The following is a 20,927-nucleotide window of genomic DNA, read 5'->3' on the forward strand; positions in this document are numbered from 1 at the left end:
TTTAAGAATACGTACAAGTTTAGTCCTTGAGGCGAACCATTATAATTCCTTGTGTTTTGTGAATGTGTGATTTATTTTTCCTATCTTTTATCATTCAAAGTTGTGAGATGTATGTGTAGATGTGAATGTTGTAACATTTACATTTCAAGCACGGTGGGGAATGTTGTAATAGTTTAGAATTTATTTCTTGCTATTTCCTTTATTTCCTTTCAATTTTAGCTTTTAATTCTCTAATTGTTCTAGTAAGGTTGTCCTGCCATAAACCCTTGGTTTTTATGGTGAAAGGTTGTCCTTAGAACAACTAGAATTTGTGATTGCTTTACATTCTGAATTGTGGATTGATATCTTTTTTTTTCTTGGCTATCTTATTATTTAATTTCGCTGTTATTATTTTAAATTTGGCATAGTCCTATTCCCACCCCCCCTCTAGGACATATAGCTAGGCCTTTTCAAGTGGTATTAGAGCCTAATAGCTTGTTTTAATTGTTATATTTTCATATTTATTTCCTGAGCTAATCGATCTAAGCTATTTATATGATGTCAAATTTTGATAGCGTTTCAGTCACTAGGCCTCCACCATTTGATGGCTCTAATTATGCCTATTGGAAAGCCAGTATGAGGATTTTCCTTAAATCCATACATGAGAGCATGTGGCAAGCCACAGTGACTAAATTGATCCCTCTTACCACTGAAGTGACTGGTATCGATGGATCAAAATTAATGAAAGTCTTACCTTATTTCACCTGGACCACACCTCAGAAAAGTGAGAGTAGTGCCAATGCAAAAACACTAAATGCAATCACTTGCGTACTATCACTGGATGAATTCAAAAGAATTATATCCTATGATATTGTGAAGTAAGCTTAGGATATTTTAGAAATGACACACGAGGGTACATCAATTGTTAAGAAATCTAAAGTCCAAATCCTCACAACCAAATTTGAGGAAATACATATGGAAGAAAATAAAATGTTCATGGACTTCTATACAAGATTGAATGACATTGTGAAATCTATGTAGGGTCTTGACGATAAAATTCCAGAAAGTAAAGTGTGTGTTAAGATACTACGCTCACTACCTAAACGGTTCAACTCAAAAGTTACCGCGATCCAGGAACTTTGAGATACGGACAATATGAGGGTAAAAGAACTAGTTGGGTCTTTACAAACTTATGAGTTAAATTTTAAAGCTCTTAAAGGTAAATATATTACCCTTAAATCTTCTAAATGTATTTCTTAAGAAAATTCTGATTTTGTAAATTCTGAAGATGATATGGCCCTGTTAGTGAAAATGTTTTAAAAGATTTTCAAAAGTAAAAAGAGGGTTGACTTTCAAAAATCAAATGGTAAGAAAAGATCTAAATATAATTCTAAAACTTGGAAATCTTTAAAAGATAGTCTATGTTACAACTGCCAAGAATATGGGCATTTAGCAAACAAGTGTCCTAAAAAGGACAAACTTAAAAAGAAAAGAATGTTGGCTACTTGGGATGAATCTTCTGATACTGAAGCCTCTTCTGAATCAGAAGATTCTGAAACCGAGTCGGGCAATGAAGTTAAAGCCCTTATGACTCTAGCTAAGTTCACTTTTTTAGATCATGATAATTCAACTAGTGAAGAAAATCTGAATAGTGATCATGAAAATGAAGAAGATCTTCAAGATGCTTACAATGCCCTATACAAGGAAAGTTGTAAAATTGAAGTAAAATTAAAACCTTAAAAAGAAAAGTTTTTAAAACTTAAAGGAAATTTTGATTCACTTGTTTTAGAAAAATCCCACATTTCAGATTGTTTTGAAAAATCAAATTACGATTTAGATTTCAAAACTTCCTTGATTGAAAATCTAAAATCTGAAAATGAAAAACTTAAACTTGAAGTCTCTTCTGTTTTGAGTTTAAAGGATACATGGAGGTATGCCCAAGGTGATCCAAAGTTAGAAAAACTTTTGTCTAAATCAAGAAAATGTGGTGACCGATCTGGTTTGGGCTACGATAAAAATATTTCCCCTAAACAGAAGAATACTTCTTCAAAGTTTGTGAAAGGAGAATCTTCAAACTCAAAAGGAAATAGCCCAAATCAAAAGTTTTCTAAAAATACTAAAACGTTTCAATCTTTCAAACCTAAAAGTAATCATATCAACTATAAAAATTAGAATCAAAACTCTTTGGCTGAAAAAATAGTTGATTTACTTAAGGAGCTCTTAAAATCTAACTCAGTGGGTCATTCTTACAACAACTACAAATATAAGAAGACCAACTATACTCCTAAACCCAAAATAGTTATGAAATGGGTTCCTAAGGTTACTTGCTTGGTTACTCACATGACTTTCAAAGCTTCAAGCCATTCAAAGTGGTACCTAGGCAGTGGATGCTCCAGGCACATGACTGGTGACAAAGGTCTGTTCACCACTCTTACAGACATAATTGATGGTTCAGTCACATTTGGTGATGGTAGCAACTGCAAGATTATTGGCCAAGGTACAGTCCAACTTTCTAACCTCCTCCTATTTGAGAATGTTTTGTACGTTAAAGTTTTAAAACATAACTTATTAAGCATTTCTCAAATATGCGCACAAATCATAGTGTTAAATTTTCTAACCTAGGGTGTGAGATTTTAAATAAAAATGGTTCAGTAATATTAACTGGTCGAAGAACATCTAAAAACTGCTATATTGTTAGTGATTCTAGCTCATCTAATCAACTATGTTACATGGTCCATACCGATGAGACTGATTCATGGCATAAACGTCTTGGATATGTACACTACCGTAATCTATATAGATTGAGCAAAAGAGAACTGATAAGAGGTCTACCTAAATTATAGAAAGTAGACAAAATATGTGGCGAATGCCAGATTGGCAAGCAAACTAGGAGTACTCACAAAAAGGTGAACTCCAATGCCACATCAAAACCGCTCGAGCTTCTCCATATGGATCTTATAGGACCAACTAGGACGGAAAGTCGAGGTGGCAAAAAATATATACTAGTAATCATGGATGATTTTATCAGATTCACTTGGGTAACCTTCTTAAGGGATAAATTAGAAACTCTTGATGAAGTAAAAAGAGTTCTCAAACGGATTCAAACTGAAAAAGGTTCTAAAGTTAGTAAGATCTGTAGTGACCATGGATTAGAATTCAAAAATGGCAGTTTTGAAAAATTCTGTTGTGATCAGGGAATATCACATGAATTCTCTACACCTAAATCACCACAACAAAATGAAATTGTTGAAAGAAAAAATAGAGTACTTCAAGAAATGGTAAATGTAATGTTAAATAGTATGAAGCTTCCTAAAAATCTTTGGGTTGAAGCTGTAAATACTGCATGCTATATAATCAACCGGGTCTATACAAGAAAAGTAAACTGTAAGACAGCTTATGAAATATGGTTCGATAAGAAGCTTACTGTCAAATACTTTCGAGTTTTTGGCAACAAGTGTTATATTTTACGTGATCGTGAAAATCTGGGTAAGTTTGACACTAAAAGTGATGAAGGGATCTTTTTAGGGTATTCTTTGAATAGTCGTGCATATCGAGTACTGAACAAAAGGACCGGTGCTATTCAAGAATTTATTAATGTGGTCATAAATGATCAATTGAATACACCTGCCCCTAGTTCAGATAATGATGAAGTTCTTATAATTGACAAACCAGATACTTCATCAAGTCAAAACGATTTTGAATTGAGGACTGTTAAAGATAATCCAACCACTCAGATTCTTTGAAACCCTCACACTGGTGTGCGCACTTGTAAACAACTTGAAGACATATGTAATTACATATGTTTCACATCCCAGATAGTGCCAGCTAATGTAAAAGAAGCTCTTACTAACGAAAACTGGATTGTTACGATGCAAGAAGAGCTTAACCAATTTGTGAGAAATGATGTTTGGTATCTTGTTCCTAGATCTAAAGATAAATATATTATCGGAACTAAGTGGATTTTTAAAAATAAGTCTGATGAACTTGGTAATATAATTCGAAACAAGGCTAGGCTGGTTGTACAAGGGTACACTCAAATTGAGGGTATTGATTATGATGAAACATTTACCCCAGTAGCTCGTCTTGAGTCAATTAGACTATTCATATCTATTGCTTACTTTAGAAAATTTAAAATTTATCAAATGGATGTGAAGAGTGCCTTCTTAAATGGTGATCTGCATGAAGAAGTGTATGTCAAACAACCAATAGGTTTTGAAGACCCTAAGAATGCTGATCATGTCTATCGCCTAAAAAAGGCTCTCGACGGTTTGAAACAAGCTCCCAGGGCATGGTACGAAAAATTGATTAAGTTTTTACTGAGTCATAATTTTTAAATGCGTAGTGTTGATAAAACTCTTTTTGTTAAAAAACATAACGATAATATCTTAATGGTTTAGATCTACGTTGATGATATTATTTATACCTGTTCTAACATGACTGTTGAGTTTACAGATTTAATGAAATCTAAGTTTGAAATGAGTATGGTTGGGGAATTGAATTATTTCCTAGGATTACAAGTGAAACAACAATCTGATGGCATTTTTATTTCTCAAACCAAATATGCTCTGAACTTAATCAAAAAGTTCGGATTTGAGAACGGTAAGAATTTTGATACTCCTATGAGTACAACTTTAAGACTATCAAAGGACTCTACAAGTAAAAATGTGGATCCTAAATTATATCATAGTATGATTGGCAGTTTACTTTATTTAACTGCAAGTAGACCTGATATTACTTTAAGTGTTAGTATTTGCGCTAGATATCAGTCTGATCCTAAAGAGTCACATTTAACTGCTGTTAAGAGGATTATGCAATATGTCGTAAGTACTTCTAAATTGGATCTTTGGTGTCCATATGATACTAGTGTTCAATTGGCTGGGTACTTAGATACTGATTGGGCTGGTAATATTGATGACAGGAAATCAACTAGTGGTGGTTGTTTTTATATTGAAAATTGTATGGTTTCTTGGTTTAACAAGAAGCAAAGTTCTATATTGTTCTTAACTGCTGAAGCTGAATATATTGCAGCAGGAAATGCATGTACTCAGCTTGTTTAGATGAAACGTATGTTAAGCGATTATGGAATTACACAGGATTCAATAGTTTTATATTGCGACGATTCAAGTGTAATAAATATTTCAAAAAATCCAATCCAACATTCACGTACTAAGCACATTGACATTAGGCTTCATTACATTCGTGAATTAGTGGAAGAAAAAATGATATCTTTAAAATACATTCCAACTAAGACTCAACTTGCTGACATTTTTACTAAACTACTCGACAAAAGCAGGTTTAATAAATTGAAATTTGATCTTGGTATGTACAATTTAAATTGAATATTCATGCATGATTGTATCATAGTGTATATATATTTGATAAGTTATTGGTTTAAATTTTAAAATTATATGAAAAATGCATATTTTAGTCGGTACACGACCATCGAGGATGTATTCGACCAGTCGTGGCACGACCGGTCGAGGATGACCCACGACCAGTCATGTAGTGCGCTGAACATTTTAAAAATTGGAGAAAACTTTATTTTCTTCATTTCATCTTTCCTCTCCAACGTGCCGACGCCTAACTAGTCGTACCCACCTTCCTAGATCTTCAAGGCTAGTCCGTCATTTGCGTTTTTCTTATAGATTCTAGTCAATATTACTTCATTTTTACTCTTGGAGTAATTTATTTTGTGATTCATTGCGATTTTGAAATTTTCTTTTGAAAAATCTAATCTAGCAAAACCCCACTCCACATCTTTTGAAGCTCCTTGCTCCTTAGAATCTTTATTTCAAATCTGTATCTGCGTTCTGGTAATAAAACCGAACTAACTGCCTTTATGGTTCATGTTTTACACTTTGTCATCTCTGGTACTAATGTCTGTCTGCCTTCTTTAATATGTCATTCCATCATTTAGTTCCATCTCTATCCAGGTCATAGTGATATTCCATTTGCATATCTTATGATTGTGTTAGCTACTCACATGCTTGTTACTATGCTTGTTGGAGAGGCTCCTATTCATCATCTTATTTTTAACAATTCTAATATAAACAAGATGAAATTGGAATTGGCTCCTGGCCAAGTGGATGTGAGAGGTGCTGGAGCTGAGGCTGTGGATGAAGAAGAGGCTGGTGATCTTCCTCCTGATGATATTAATATGGATGATATTTTTAATGAAATTGAATCAGACTTTGGAAATGATCCTGACTATGAGCCATTTGATTTTGATGCTCGTCTTCGTGCTTTAGAGGAAAAGGTAGAGAATATGAATGTTGCCCATGATTTAAAGTTTAAATATATGCGCAATTATCTTAGGCGCTTAAACAAGGCCTTCATCAACTTGATCCTACCATACCTGCTCCTTCTTCAAGATCTGATTAAGTGCTTTACTCTTGGTCTGTAATAACTTTACTTCTACTTTTGTTGGCTTGTGAACTTTATTTGTTTAACTGACTTTTGTTTAAACTATTTAATGATTTGTGGACTTTAATTTGCTTATTTCTTGACTAATTAATCTATTTATTACTCCTGTTTATTATCCTTTTCCATTTTTTTCTTCCTTTGTCCTATTGTGACAAAAGGGGGAGAATTTATTTGGTTTTGCATATGGATTGATATATGGATAATATGGACTTTGGTAGTAGCATTTTTTTTTTGGAATATATGTGTGCTACTCAGGGGGAGTCAGTAAGGAAGAATTTGTGCTAGTTAATGACAACCGGTGCATGATTCTTTAATCAGGCTGTAACTAGCTCTCTTATATATAACTGGTGCATGATTCCTTATTGGTTTTTTAATTGGAGTGTGTTTTGTCACAAATTTGACAAAGGGGGAGATTGTAAGTGCTATGGTTTTATGCTCATTTGGTTGTTAAATTTTGTGGTGTCAAAACCTCAATCTATGTCTTGTGTAGCTTATTGGTATATATGTTTAAGACATTATATATGGGTTCAAGACATTGCATCACCTCTCTAAACACTTTGCTTCAAGTCAAGAATGAAGAATTACTTCAAACCATTTCAAGAAATGCAAGTACAAGCTACAACGAAAGAAGTGATCTTCTTCAAAGACTCAAGTTAGTGTACAACTCAAGATGAAGTGTAATTCAAGCTCTAGAAGATCTCAAGTTCAATGCTACATCAAATATAAAGATCTCAAGCTTCACAATCTTCAATTGTCAATGATCATCTGAAGAAATGAAGTCTCAATGTTCACACTTCACATTTAAGGTATGAATGACCTTAGATTGACCTTAGGGTAGGTCATTTTGAATACATAATTCAAATTAAATCTTTTTATATGTATTTGGTCTGTTCTAAGACTAGTCCTGGACCTTGTTCGACTAGTCCTAGAACTGGCTCGACCAGTCTAAGAAATTCCAAGACCAGTCCTAAGTTTGTTGCAATTTTCAAAAAAAATTTGTTGAGCTACAACCAGTCCTGGAGTCTTCTAGACCGGTCGTAGGAATAGTGACGACTCGACTCACAACCAGTCGTGCACTTATGACTAAAACTACAGCGACTAAACCTAGTGCCACACGACCAGTCATGGGTTTGTCTCGACCAGTCGTGGAGGGCTCACAACTAGTCGTGAATAGCCTACGACCAGTCGTGATTAGCCTATGACCAATCGTTGAATGGTTTTATCTAATTGCACTTAAAATTTCAAAAACCCGTTTCTTCTATAACCAGTCGTAGATGCGATTTCTGCAACTATAAATAGAACACGAATTTCAGAGTTTCACATCTAATTCAAGTAAAATCAAGGCTTCACTCTGAGATAAGTTTGTGTTCATTTTAAGCTACTTTGTGCATATTTAAAATTCTCTTTGTTAACTTTATTAATTTGATTTTGTTTCTATATTCCAATCTGAATTGAAAAGAGGAATTGTTGTATTCCTTCTTCTTGGAATCAAAATCAAATATAGCTAGCCCATCTGGTTTAATTTAAAATCAATTAGAACTTAGAACCATTTCAAAGTGAGTATTGGACATTGAACTTCTATATTCGATCTTCTACTCCGATTGGTTCTTCTGGGCTAATACAAAAGCAGAAATCCAGGTATTTTACTTTATTGTAAATTTCCTTCTTTTGGTTTTATTTGAGATTAAGCCAGAAAAATCTCAATTTGTTGGTTATCTGAGGAGAGCCAGAAAACTCAGAAGTGGGGTTTTTTGAATTGTGTAAGCCCATTTGAAAGACACAATTGTGAGGGTTTTAGGTGAACCTGAGAAACCTATTTTCATAGTGAACGCTAATATCCCCTGTGTGAGGATATTAGGAGTGGAGTAACAAGCTGTGTGGCTGTTGTTTAACAGTTGGTGTACACACAGGCGAACCACTATAATTCCTTGTGTTTTGTGGATGTGTGATTTATTTTTCCTATCTTTTATCATTCAAAGTTGTGAGATGTATGTGTGGATGTGAATGTTGTAATATTTACATTTCAAGCACTGTGGGGAATGTTGTAATAGTTTAGAATTTATTTCTTGCTATTTCCTTTATTTCCTTTCAGTTTTAGCTTTTAATTCTCTAATTGTTCTAGTAAGGTTGTCCTGCCACAAACCCTTGGTTTTTATGGTGAAAGGTTGTCCTTAGAACAACTAGAATTTGTGATTGCTTTACATTCTGAATTGTGGATTGATATCTTTCTTTTTCTTGGCTATCTTATTATTTTATTTCGCTATTATTATTTTAAATTTGGCATAGTCCTGTTCACCCCCCCCCCCCCTTCGAGGACATATAGATAGGCCTTTTTCACATGTAAGCATTAATAAGCGGGAATTAGCACAATATGCAATTAAAATCAAAACATAGACATGTTATCATGCATATAGCCATTTACAACAAGTAATTATTAACTGAGACTTTCAATGGTCGATAAGCAGTAACCAAGGAATAATTGTCCGCACCTTAGAGGGTTTCACGATACCTAATTGCTCTTAGAGTTATGTTTTTTTTTGGGAAAATCACCAATTTCAATACAAATACCAAGAAATACATGAGATTTATGCAATTTATCTTAGAAAAACCTAGGTTGGGAAGTATGGTTTGTTTCTTATCTCCCAATCGCGAGTGGGATGGATTCGACGAAGAAAAATGGTCAAGGTTAGCGCTTTGATTGGACGAGATTGATGAAAGGGTGAAAGATGAGCTATCGATGTCCTAGCTAGAGGGCGGTGAATAGGACTATAGAAAATTCTTCAAAGTAATGCGGAATAAATAATCTCAATCACAGAAAGTATTGGAACCTTGATTCCAAATAATTCGTAGTACAACCTTCATCTAGTATTTTAAGCAAGACAACCTTATATAACGACGTCTTTAAAATTAAACTTTCAAACTAAAAAGAGATAAAGAATCAAATAAAATAATCACCATAAATGCATAGGGGTTATAGTGGTTCAGTGATTAAATCCACACCTACTCCACTCCTAAAATTACTACCCTCATAATTTTGGCTTTCGCTATTTTAAGGTTTTCACAACTTCACCTTAATAACCTCTTACAATTCTTGTGATTTTCATGGGCTATCACAAAAAAATCCCCCATTGTAATTTTCACGGGCGTACCACAAATCAACCCACAAAGATTTTCGGGCTATCTCAGAAACCTAAATAAAACAATAATAATAACAATACTGATCTTCAGATGTTGATTTTAAGATGTAGTTGAGGCTTGAAGCAATGATCTTCTTTCTTGAGTGTCGATGAAGCAGTATATGCTTAACTAGAAAGAATATAGAGATCTAATGTATTTCAAGGAATATAAACCCTAACTGCTGTAGATTTAATTATCTATTTCTCAAGTAGAGTGTATATTACTCTCTAATTATATTTAACACTAACTTGAGAAAGGGAATTGAATAAGATAAATAAAAATAATAATTGCCACACAGATAGATTGGGGAGGACCTGGATTTTTCTCTAACTTGTAGAACATTTTTCACTGGTTTTTGTTGTTGAAAAGAATGAGAGAAGGTCCCTATTTATAGCCAAAAGATTTGAAAATTTGGCTAGCCTAAAAAAGGCTTCGGCTGGCCGAATTCCAACAATTCTGTCCCAATGGCTATCGAATTGTGCGAGATAGGATTTATCAAAAATTCGGCCAAGCGGAGCCAAAATTCGACTGGTTGAATATACGGTTCAGCTAGCCGAATTCCTTTGAAAATTTGAGAATTTATTACTGGAAACTGACCTAAAATAGCTTTGGGCTGGCCGAACCCAAAGTTGGGTTAGTTGAATTTGTAACAGATTTTTCAAACTTTTGAATCTGAAATCTTGGCCGAAACTGAAGTTAGGTTAGCCGAAGTAAGTTAGGCTGGTTGAACATGAAGTTGGGCTGGCCAAACTTCAGGGAACTTGCATTATATTTTAAGCATTTTAACCATTTTTCGAAAGGACCTAACTTGTAGATTAGCTAGTGCTACGTTACTCTGAAATCTGGGATCCATCGCTAAATCCAGTTGTTCTTGGGATTTTTTGAAAGTTTTGGATCAGACCTGGACCACGCGTCGAAAGTCCGATAGCGATGATCTTAGGATGTTGCGGTCACCATGTTGGACTTGACTATCATCTCAAAAATCAAGTCCAAGTGATGTTCTGAGTCAATTTGATTGAGTTCGGAATGAAGAGTGTGAGAACGGTTGGAAAGTAAATGTGATTTTATGAAATCTGAGTCGTGTCGGTAGCATGATGATTTTAAGCAATCTGAACGATTAGATTTTGACTCAATTTCACCCTCGGATCAGGGAAGGTGGCCCGGGCATGTCCTTGTGCTTGTGGACTGATTGAGATTCGATGGCCGTTGAATTGAGTGTGGTTCACCACGGCTGATCGGCGGTACGAAAACTCAGGCTGACCTAGATCCATGGTCGGTGAGCTTAAGTTCGACCTTTCGTGGTATTTGGCCCACCAGAAGTGCTTCGTTGGATCGTGAGAGGCAGGTTTTGGTTATACCCTAAGTATATCTTAGCCCTGGGGTTATTTTCATCAATATTAGGCCTATTTATAGTCCTTAAAACCCTAACTCTCTTTTCCATACGAATTTCCTAACCCTACCTAAGAAAGAGAGAGGAAAAGAGAGAGAAAGTGAGAGAGAAGTTGGTGAATCATCTTAGATTCTTTCCTGTTCTCTTTCATCCCTTAACCTTCACTTTGAATCGTTATTCCGGCGATTCTGAGTTCATCTTTGGGTAAGTTAACCTAACCCTAATCTGTGTTAGAGCTTAGAATAGTCTTGGTGTTATTGTAGCTCATCTCTATTCTTGTCTTTGGTTGTTCTGTCACCGTTGACGAAGACCTATCGTCTGAAATCAGTTCGGTGTTCTTTTCTGGCTTAAGGTGCGGACTTTAAGTGTATAGGTTATGGTTTTCAAGGCTTTCAATGCCAGTTAATGGTTTATTCTTGCTATGGATGAGATTTCACATGCCAAATGTTATGTTTATGTTGCGTTCCTGATATGCATGTGATTTATTGAGATTTGTGTATTCTATGTGTATGTATAAAGTACCGTATGCGTATAAAATATGAACACGTGGTTGCCATGATTATTTGTCGTGTACTTATGCCAGATGTATGTGCGATAACTCCTTGGTAAAAGGAATTGTCCAAATGCGTGTATTTCAACATACGTCATGTATGTTGGACTATGTATTCTAAGTGTTTGTAGAAATGCCTGAATGATCTAAAGTGTAATATATCAACCTAGTACGGGCGTTGAGAAGCGATTCTCAACTCTCCCACTAGTGTGTATGATTTCCTTCTGTAAGTTACATTCATTGTTATTTAATTTCAAGCTTTACTTATGCTTTCATTTTTGTTATGTTGATATTCTTCATATTGTTGGGTACTACATTATTTGAGTTGTTGTTCCATTACTATTCTATATTGTAGTTATGAATATCTGTTGTAGAGGAATGTATGTGGGACTATGCATTAGTCCATGAAATCGGTAATCGGCCTTAAGTTCGTGGCTGAGATTGCTTTCGCCACGTAGGACGTGATTAGACGAACCCTAGTCGTATTGGAGTTGTCGGCAGTGGTTTGACCACGCGGAGTGTTTGCGCACTCTATGTCGTTCAACCCAACGTGCACTTGTGCTAGTTGAGTTCGTTAAGTAACCCGATTGTCCGATGTATGTTCACCATGTATGGACGCTACTGTTTGAATCTAGGGTACCGAACTTACCAGTGAAATCCTATTAACTATGGTACCTTGATCCGCTAAGACTCATGAGCCGGACATGGTGGTATGGGACACCGTGGTCGAGCTGTCGGCCTACGCTGGGGTGACGAGCCTCCTCGTAGTGACCAGTGAGTAACCAAACTTGTGAGCCGATTATGGTGGTATGGGACACTATATTCGCGCTGTCGGCCTACATTGATTAGTGATGAGCCCTTTGTAGTGACCTCAAGCATACCTGGATACTGCATCGAGGTGACGAGCCTTAGTGTAATGAAGGTATGATAGGCGTGCATTGATTGGTCACGAGCCCTTTGCAATGACCTCAAACCATATGATCATATGAGATGTCTAGGACTGACGACCCTAGAATGGATCACTGTTTGGATGGTGATATGAGGAAGGTATCTTAGCTTCCCAATCCTTCTGTATAAGAAGGACTAATAACAACTTGGTAATCACATTCATGTACCGCATTTGCATGTGCTTTGTAGATGTGGCGCACTTTGAGGTGGTGTCATGCGTAACATAAGATGAAGACGCTGAGGGTGTACGCGTGAGGGCACGCATCATTTTGCATACATCCTTGCATTAACAAGAGTACTTAGGACATGTTTAATCGTTCTGCTTTATCATTACTGCTTGATTGAATTGATAACATGTTAACCTATGCTTTATTATTCCACTGAGTTGATCACTAATTCCCACATTCTGGGGCAGTGTTAAACACCCACCAGACTCTGTCTTAGTTGCTGATGTTGCAGATGTTGAGGCGACCTCTGAGGCTGAACGGGAGATGGATGATGATGAGGTTATTTTCTCTTTTATGCAGTTTTCAGATGGGTTCTAGTGAGCCTCGTTCTGATGCGCGGGATGCTAGGATTTCTTTTGGGAAATTAAATGATGTAATCTAATACTTGTAATTTTGATAGTAACACTTGTCAGAACGACCTGGTATGTATATATACTTCAGGGATTTACACTTGTACACATATATTTCTATAAGTCTTTCGCTTGCTTTCTTCACTTCTCCCTGAATTATATTTGCTATTTGGCTTAATCTATTCCATGTTTTATGCACTAATACAGATAACATACATCCATCATTGAAAATGTTACATAAGTGATGTTTTAGAACTTGGGAGCTGAGTTATGCTCGACCCCCGGATTTCAGGGCGTTATTTAGTAAGTTAGGCTGGCTGAACATGAAGTTAGGCTGGCCAAACTTCAGTGAACTTACATTATATTTTAAACATTTTAACCATTTTTCGAAAGGACCTAACATAAGGTCTTTCTAGGGTCATATAACTTGGTGCTTAGCATATATAAAGATCTTAATCTTGAAACCATGCCAATGTCTTTAAGTCTTAAGATGTTGAGCTGATTTTGAGCCGATCTTCAAGAGATGCCGTAGAGGAATGAAGTGTACTTGAGATCTAACCAATATTTTGTCTATGAAATTTGATAACTCCAAGTGTGTTTCCAACACAAGCACTTACAAAGGAAGCACCTAAACTTCCCCACTCCTACTCTTATTCTTCTTCTCTTCCTCTTTCTCTTTCCATTTCTATCTTTCTCTCATTTGGTTAAGGCAAAGGAAAATTCGTACGGGGAGAGGGGGTGTGAAATAAAATAGTTTTCATAGTGTCAGAAGGTGCACAAATGGCCCCAGTGGCCCTTTATTCATTATACTAACCCTAGAGGGGGTTATTTTCAACCAGTGAAACCCATTAGGAGGTGTACGGGTCAATCTAAGCCATGAGATAAGTGTCCCACTAGAAAATCTATGTTTGGACACAACCATCCGATGATCAGACGTGTCAATCAACTGGAAGGCTCTAACCCAGATTGATGGCCACGAAGCATTGATCAAGGATCTATGATTATACAGATGTGATCAGGATAATAATCTCGATTAGTGCCTTAAATATAGTCATCATCTAAGGTCCGAAAGTGAAAACTTTTACAAAAACAGGATACAGATAATTAACTTAAGTTTTTGATTAATTTTAGAAATATTCACATATCTCATGCACTGGCCTTGCGAGTCTAAGTTAAGTGCTTTAAAAGATAATCTTGGCTCGATGTCCCATGATAGACATCAAGCCTAATAAGACGAATGTCTTTTTATAGTCTCGGGTTTATTGGCCCACTAACGAGTGGTCTAGGGCATGTTTGTATAATCAAGAAATTTTTAAAATGAACTAGGTAACGAGATTTCTTGTGCATGGAAAATAGGATTTAGATTAGCTAATGTTCAAAGCGTGCACTTTCTGTAACTAGCAAAAATGGTGATTCAGCTCTAATCAACCTAATCAAGAACCCTAATTCAACTATTCTAGAAACTATCCGAATTAGTAAAATATACTAAAAATAGAAAATCCTATTTTAACTACACAGGATGATTTCTGACATGATTAGAAGAAATTTATAAGAAGACACTAAATACATAAACTCTAAGATGAAAAAGATATGTTCGAACCATCGACGACATGCAATTGCAAAAATTTTCAGTTTCAATAGGTCTATTTCTTGTTATGTTTTTGGTACTTTTAGTTATTAGATTATTTTTATAATTTTTATTTTAGTTCATCATCAAGTCTAGTTATCTCCAACAGATTTCATTCCATTTAGAATTCTAGAAAAATTCTAAAAAATCTAAAAGTACCAGCTGCCTAAAACCAATGATTTTCCTTATAGTTTCCAAAACATCCTACAATTAACCTCCTTTGAGTTTTTTTTTTTAAATATTTATTTTATATTAAAATAGACTCATCAATCTTCATTTTGGCATTAGATTCACTTCAATTGAAGTTATATTGAAGGAGATACGTATTTTTGAAGTCAACATATTGAAACTGTTTATTCTGTACATAGATGTACATTGCTGTATAGGGCTACTAGGTTCAACCGAGCTCCACTTGGTTTAATTAAACCTTGTTCTCCAGATTTTCTCAGTTCAACCAAGCTCCACTTGGATTAATTAAACCTTGTTGTCCAGATTTTCTCAGTTCAATCGAGTTCTACTCGGTGCAACCGAACCCTGCTATCTAGATTTGCTTGGTTGCTCGATGTTTTCTCAGCACAACTGAACATTGTTGTCCCAGTTTGCTCAGAGCAACCGACTCCTATTCTGTTCAACCAAACCTTATTGTCCACGTTCCCCAAATTTCTTAAATTTCACTTGGTCGGGCGGTTTTGGTGGATCTAAGATCACTCCTTTTGGTTCCAAATACGTGCGAATACACACACGGACATGCACTCAAGTCGAGAAATCAAATGTAACACCCAAGGATGTCCAACTCCCGAGTTGGCAAAAATCCGAGATGTTATAATCTACCCCCCTTTAAAGCAATTTCGTCCTCGAAATTGGCAAAGGCTTCTATTAGGTTTGTATTCAACGAGCCCATTTGTGAGTACACTGACCTCGCCTATAGTGATTCAACTCGTACCCATTGTTTGGCCTATTCTTTAGTGATCTGATTTACCTATGTGACTTGGTCTAGTTCTTGAATCCTAATTGTTTCCCTTCGATGAGTCCATTACTAACATTCCGATTGCGAATCGCATCCTACTTAATAATCTAACCATATGTATAACCTGAATTAACTCTCTTCGATCCTGGGCTAGTGGGCTATGGGCCTACCACACTTTCGTTGCACCACTCTAATTGGATGGGCGCATATAAAAATTTAACTAGACTAGACTCATAATGTTATACCCCTCTTAAAAACATTTCTATCATCAAGGCTCAAGAATCCATGCATTGATTCGTATCTTGGAATGGGTTGTAATTTAAGACTTAACTTTCTAACCATTTGGTGCCCACTAGAAGGACTTCTTTGGGCCTAAACCCCGATTGGTTATCTTTAATACTTCCCATGGGTGAAGTAACAAATTTTTGGATATCAGTTGTCGAGCCAACACATAAGGAAGGTTGTATAATAGGTTTGAGCTAGATACATTGACCTTCTTCTTGGCCATGGCAGAAAGTTCGTCGTATCATTTCCTAATCTTGGTTGAACTAGATCTTTTGCCTGATCAGGACATTGTGTTTATTGGTAACTAACATGATTTGGAATTTGATTCAAACTGTGAAATACTTTGCTTATCTATAGCTCCGCCACCCTGTGTTCCTAATTGTAATAAGTTCCTAGGGAAATAGTTCTAAGGGATGTGCTAATAGGACCTAACATTCAATCTGAGGGATGCCTAAGTTTCGACCGAGCCTAAGTGGCTTCTATGTCCAAACGATCATCCTAAGAATTCTTAAAGCAGCTTATAGATATCAAGGGAATTTAATAAAAGGATCTCACACTATCTCAAACAAACCAACTAACCAAGTCTACCTCTCAATTATCCTAGCATAATCACTCATTTATGTTCCTTAGTGTAACGAGTAGCCTAGTCTTAGGAGTAGCGGTAATCTAGTAATTGTAATCCTTAGCTACAATCCAAAGTCTATGCTCATACGCTAGATGATTTTCATACCATTTCCAATACAAATAGCTCTTCTGGTGCTTTATCCGGTTGGAATTGAGTCGTCCAAACTTGAATTTACATGCACTCGAGTACTTCACACATGACAACACTGACCACAGCAGTCCTAGGGTTCAAATTTTAATGCATCACAAAATCAGGGATTTTATCCTATTGTTCACCATTTCTAAATTTACATTCAAAATCATCCAACAATATGTGATTTTATTCTAGAGTTTAGTTTCTAAGTTTAGAGTTTCAAAACATAGCAAATCATGGAGTTTGGTCCTAGGGTTCATTGTCCCTAATTTTCTGGGTTTCCTACATTGCTCAATACTCTAAAAACTAAGGAAATCCCCATTAGGTTCAGACCTCTAATTTTAAGTGTCTCAACATCTAGTTATTGTCATTTGTGTAGTCCTCATTCCCAAGGTCTTGGTTATCTCAATACTTCGCTCTGATACTAACTTGTAATGCCCCAAAAGTTGGCACCAGAATACAGAGACTCCAACCCCGAGTTCCCGAGTGTGAACCTAATGAAAATGCATGTGGGTGAGTTCCATCGTGTCCGCATAGTCCAGTTAACATTCACACATGATCAATAATTAGAGTAGCTTTAAACCAGTGGCATCGAAAGTTAAGTAGAGATAATCAAACCCATTAATATATGGCTAGTATTCAAAACGTACAGTTACAAAAGTAGTGTTCGCCCAAATGGGAGCTACACAAGCCACAATAAGCATCTAACAACACAATAAATGGAGTCCACCCAGAAGGGGTCTCTAAAATACTAATTCTCAAAATGTACATGAAGGAGAGAAGCGAGGCACTCTGCTCAAACCTGCCCACTTGACAATCGGAAGTACAGAGCGCCATCAGCAGGGTCCACTATCTCATCTAATGTATCAATCTCGATGGTACCTGCATCATTAATAATGTCTGGCTAGTGTTTTAAAACACTATCCTAGGTAGGAGTGAGTAACTAACTCAGTGGTTTCATTAGTTCTAAATTACACATGTTATCAACTCAATCAGTACAGGTAATGATAAAGCAGGCAAACAAATAATTCCTAAATACTCTTGTTAAATGCATGAATGAGATTATGAAATAATGCATTCACCTTACAATGCATCACTCCCTCACAAGTGACTTCAATGCCTATTTAACAAATTCCAATACTCCCTCATCACATGACTTTAACACTAAATCGCAATAGCCTAATCTAGGGCAATGTAATTGATATGTATGATTAGCTGAGTGATTATTAGTCTCATTTCATATAAAAATTTGTGAAGCTAAGATACTGCTATTATATCACAAGTCTCTACTCGGATTACAAGGCTTGATGCGGCCGTAACGGCTCCTCACATGTGTCCCTCGATCCATTTTAGGGTTCATCACCCAAGGGCTACTACAAATAATGTAAGGATCGTCACTTAAATAAAAATGTGGTGGAGTCATGACATCAATTCCATCTATAATATGATAGGCTCATACCTTCCACATGTGCTCAATGGTCACAACGGGGAGATTCATCACCCAATTTTATACCAACATGGTGGGCTCGTCACCCCATTTTTTTAGCAATATGGAAAGCACGTCAGGCCATCGTAGGCCAACAGCTCAGACATAGTGTCCCATACCACCATACCCGGCTCATTAGTCTTTGTAGGATCATATCATTAACGGTTATAAGTAGACTCATTCAATGAGAACATGAATATCTTAAATCCAATTGGTTGTGGTCATACATGGTGAACGTACATGATTATTCGGCCATTAGAAAAAATTGATTAACCTGGGAGATCCCCGACGCAACTGTCATTAGGTGCAAGCATCCCCCGTAGTCCAGCTACAGTTGGTCGTCCGTGTTTGACCCAGGTTAATCGAACAAGCCTAGAGTGGCCGACCTAAATCAGGCCACCCTTGAATTTAGGGATTTGACATCTTAAGTAGTTCTAAATATTAATCGAATATTAACTATCCGTCAGACAATAACAACAAAATTTAGTATGAACCATAAATCTAACAATTTACTCATTCTGACATTTTATCGAACATGTAAGCATTAACAAGTTAAAATTAGCATTATATGCAATTAAAATAAAAATATAGACATGTTATCATATATTGAGTCATTCATAACAAGTAATCATTAACTGAGACCATCAAGGGTCGATAAATGGTAACATAGGAATAATGGTCCATACCTTAGAGGGTTTCACGTGACCAAATTATGCTTAGGGTTAGGGTTGTTGGGGGAAATCACCAATTCCTATACAAACACCAAGAGCTATGTGAGATTCATGCAATTCATACTAGAAAAATCTAGGTTGGAAAGTATGGTTTATTTCTTACCTCCCAATCATGAGTGGGGTGGATTCGATGGAGGAAAATGGTCAAGGTTAGAGTTTTGATTGGAGGGGATCAATGAAATGAAGCACAAAAAAATTTTCACTCCTACTCTCACTCTTCTTCTCTTCCTATTTCTGTTTCTCTTCTCTCTTTTTCTTATTCTCTCCTTTGGCTAAGGCAAATTCCTAAGGGGAGAGGGGATGTGAAATAAAATAGTTTTTATAGTGCCAAAAGGTGCATAATGGCCCCAATAGCCCTTTATTAATTATACTAACCCTAGAGGGGGTTGTTTTTAAACAGTGAGACTCATTGGGAGGTGTGCAGGTCAATCTAATTCCATGGGATAACTGTGCCACTAGGCAATCTATATTTGGACACAACTATTCAATGATCGGATGTGCCAACCAACCGGGAAGGCCCTAACCCAGATCGACGGTCACCAAGCGTCAATCAGGTCTATAATTATACAGATGTAAGCAAGGTAATAATCTTAATCGGTGCCTTAAATTTGGTCATCATCTAACGGTCCAAAAGCCACAACTTTCGCAAAGACCGGATACAGACAATTAACTTAAGTTCCTGATTAAGTTTAGAAATATTCACACATCTCATACACTGGTCCTATGAGTCCAAGCTGAGCAGTTCAAGTCGCAATCTCAGCTCAATGTCCTACGATGGACGTCAAGCCCACAAAGACGAATGTCTTTCTATAGTCTCGGGTTCTGTGGCCCACTAATGAGTGGTTTAGAGTTCGTTCATATAATTAAGGCATTTTTAAAATGAACTAAGTGGCGAGATTTTTTGTGCATGAAAAATAAGGTTAGGATTAGCTAATGTTCAAAGCATGTCCTTTATGTAATTAGTGAAAATAGTGATTCGGCTTTAATCATCCTAATCAAAAACCCTAATTCAACTATACTAGAAACTACCCGAATTAGTAAACTATATTAAAAATAGAAAATCCTAATTTAACTACACAAGATGATTCCTGACATGATTAGAAGCAATTCCTAAGAATACACTAAATACATAAACTCTAAGATGAAAATGATATGTTTGGACCATCGGCGGCCTGTAGTTGTAAAAATTTTCAGTTTCAATAGGTCTATTTCTTGTAATGTTTTTGGTACTTTTAATTGCTAGATTATTTTTTATAATTTTCAATTTAGTTAATCATCAAGTCTAGTTTATCCCCACCATATTTAATTCCATTTAGAATTTTAAAAAAAATCTAAAAATTCTGAAAGTACCAGCTGCCTGAAACCAATGATTTTCAGTATAGTTTCCAAAACATCCTACAATTAACCTCCTTTGAGTTTATTTATTTATTTATTTTTATGAAAATAGACTCATCAATCTTCAATTTGGAGTTTGAATGAATCGAATTATATTGAAGGACATATGTATTTTTGAAGTCAAACATATTGAAACTGTCAATTATGTACATATTTGTTCATTGCTGTGCAGGGCTACTAGGTTCAACCAAACCTTGTTGTTTAGATTTTCTCAGTTCAACCGAGTTCTACTCAGTGCAACTGAACTCTCCTATCTAGATTTGGTCAGTTGCTTGATGTTTTCTCGGCACAATTGAACATTGTAGTCTAAGTTTGCTTAGAGCAATCGACTCCCACTTGGTTCAACCAAACCTTGTTGTTCATGTTCCTCAAAATTTTCAAATTTCACTCGGTCAGGAAATTTTGGTGGATCTAAGATTACTCCTTTTGATCCCAAACCCATGCAAATACATATACAATGGTCCATATGTATACATGTCTACCACACTTGAGATCAGGACTAAGCTCCTGCGCGATGGTGTGGGTGATACTACTTTTCAATGAGGTAAACGTTGGGCTCATCACACCCCTTCCCATTCGACACATGACAATGGACTCGGCCAGATCTATCAATGAAGATCACATTTGTTTTCCCC

The sequence above is a fragment of the Magnolia sinica genome, chromosome 16 (assembly GCF_029962835.1).
Source record: "Magnolia sinica isolate HGM2019 chromosome 16, MsV1, whole genome shotgun sequence".
Lineage (NCBI taxonomy): Eukaryota > Viridiplantae > Streptophyta > Magnoliopsida > Magnoliales > Magnoliaceae > Magnolia > Magnolia sinica.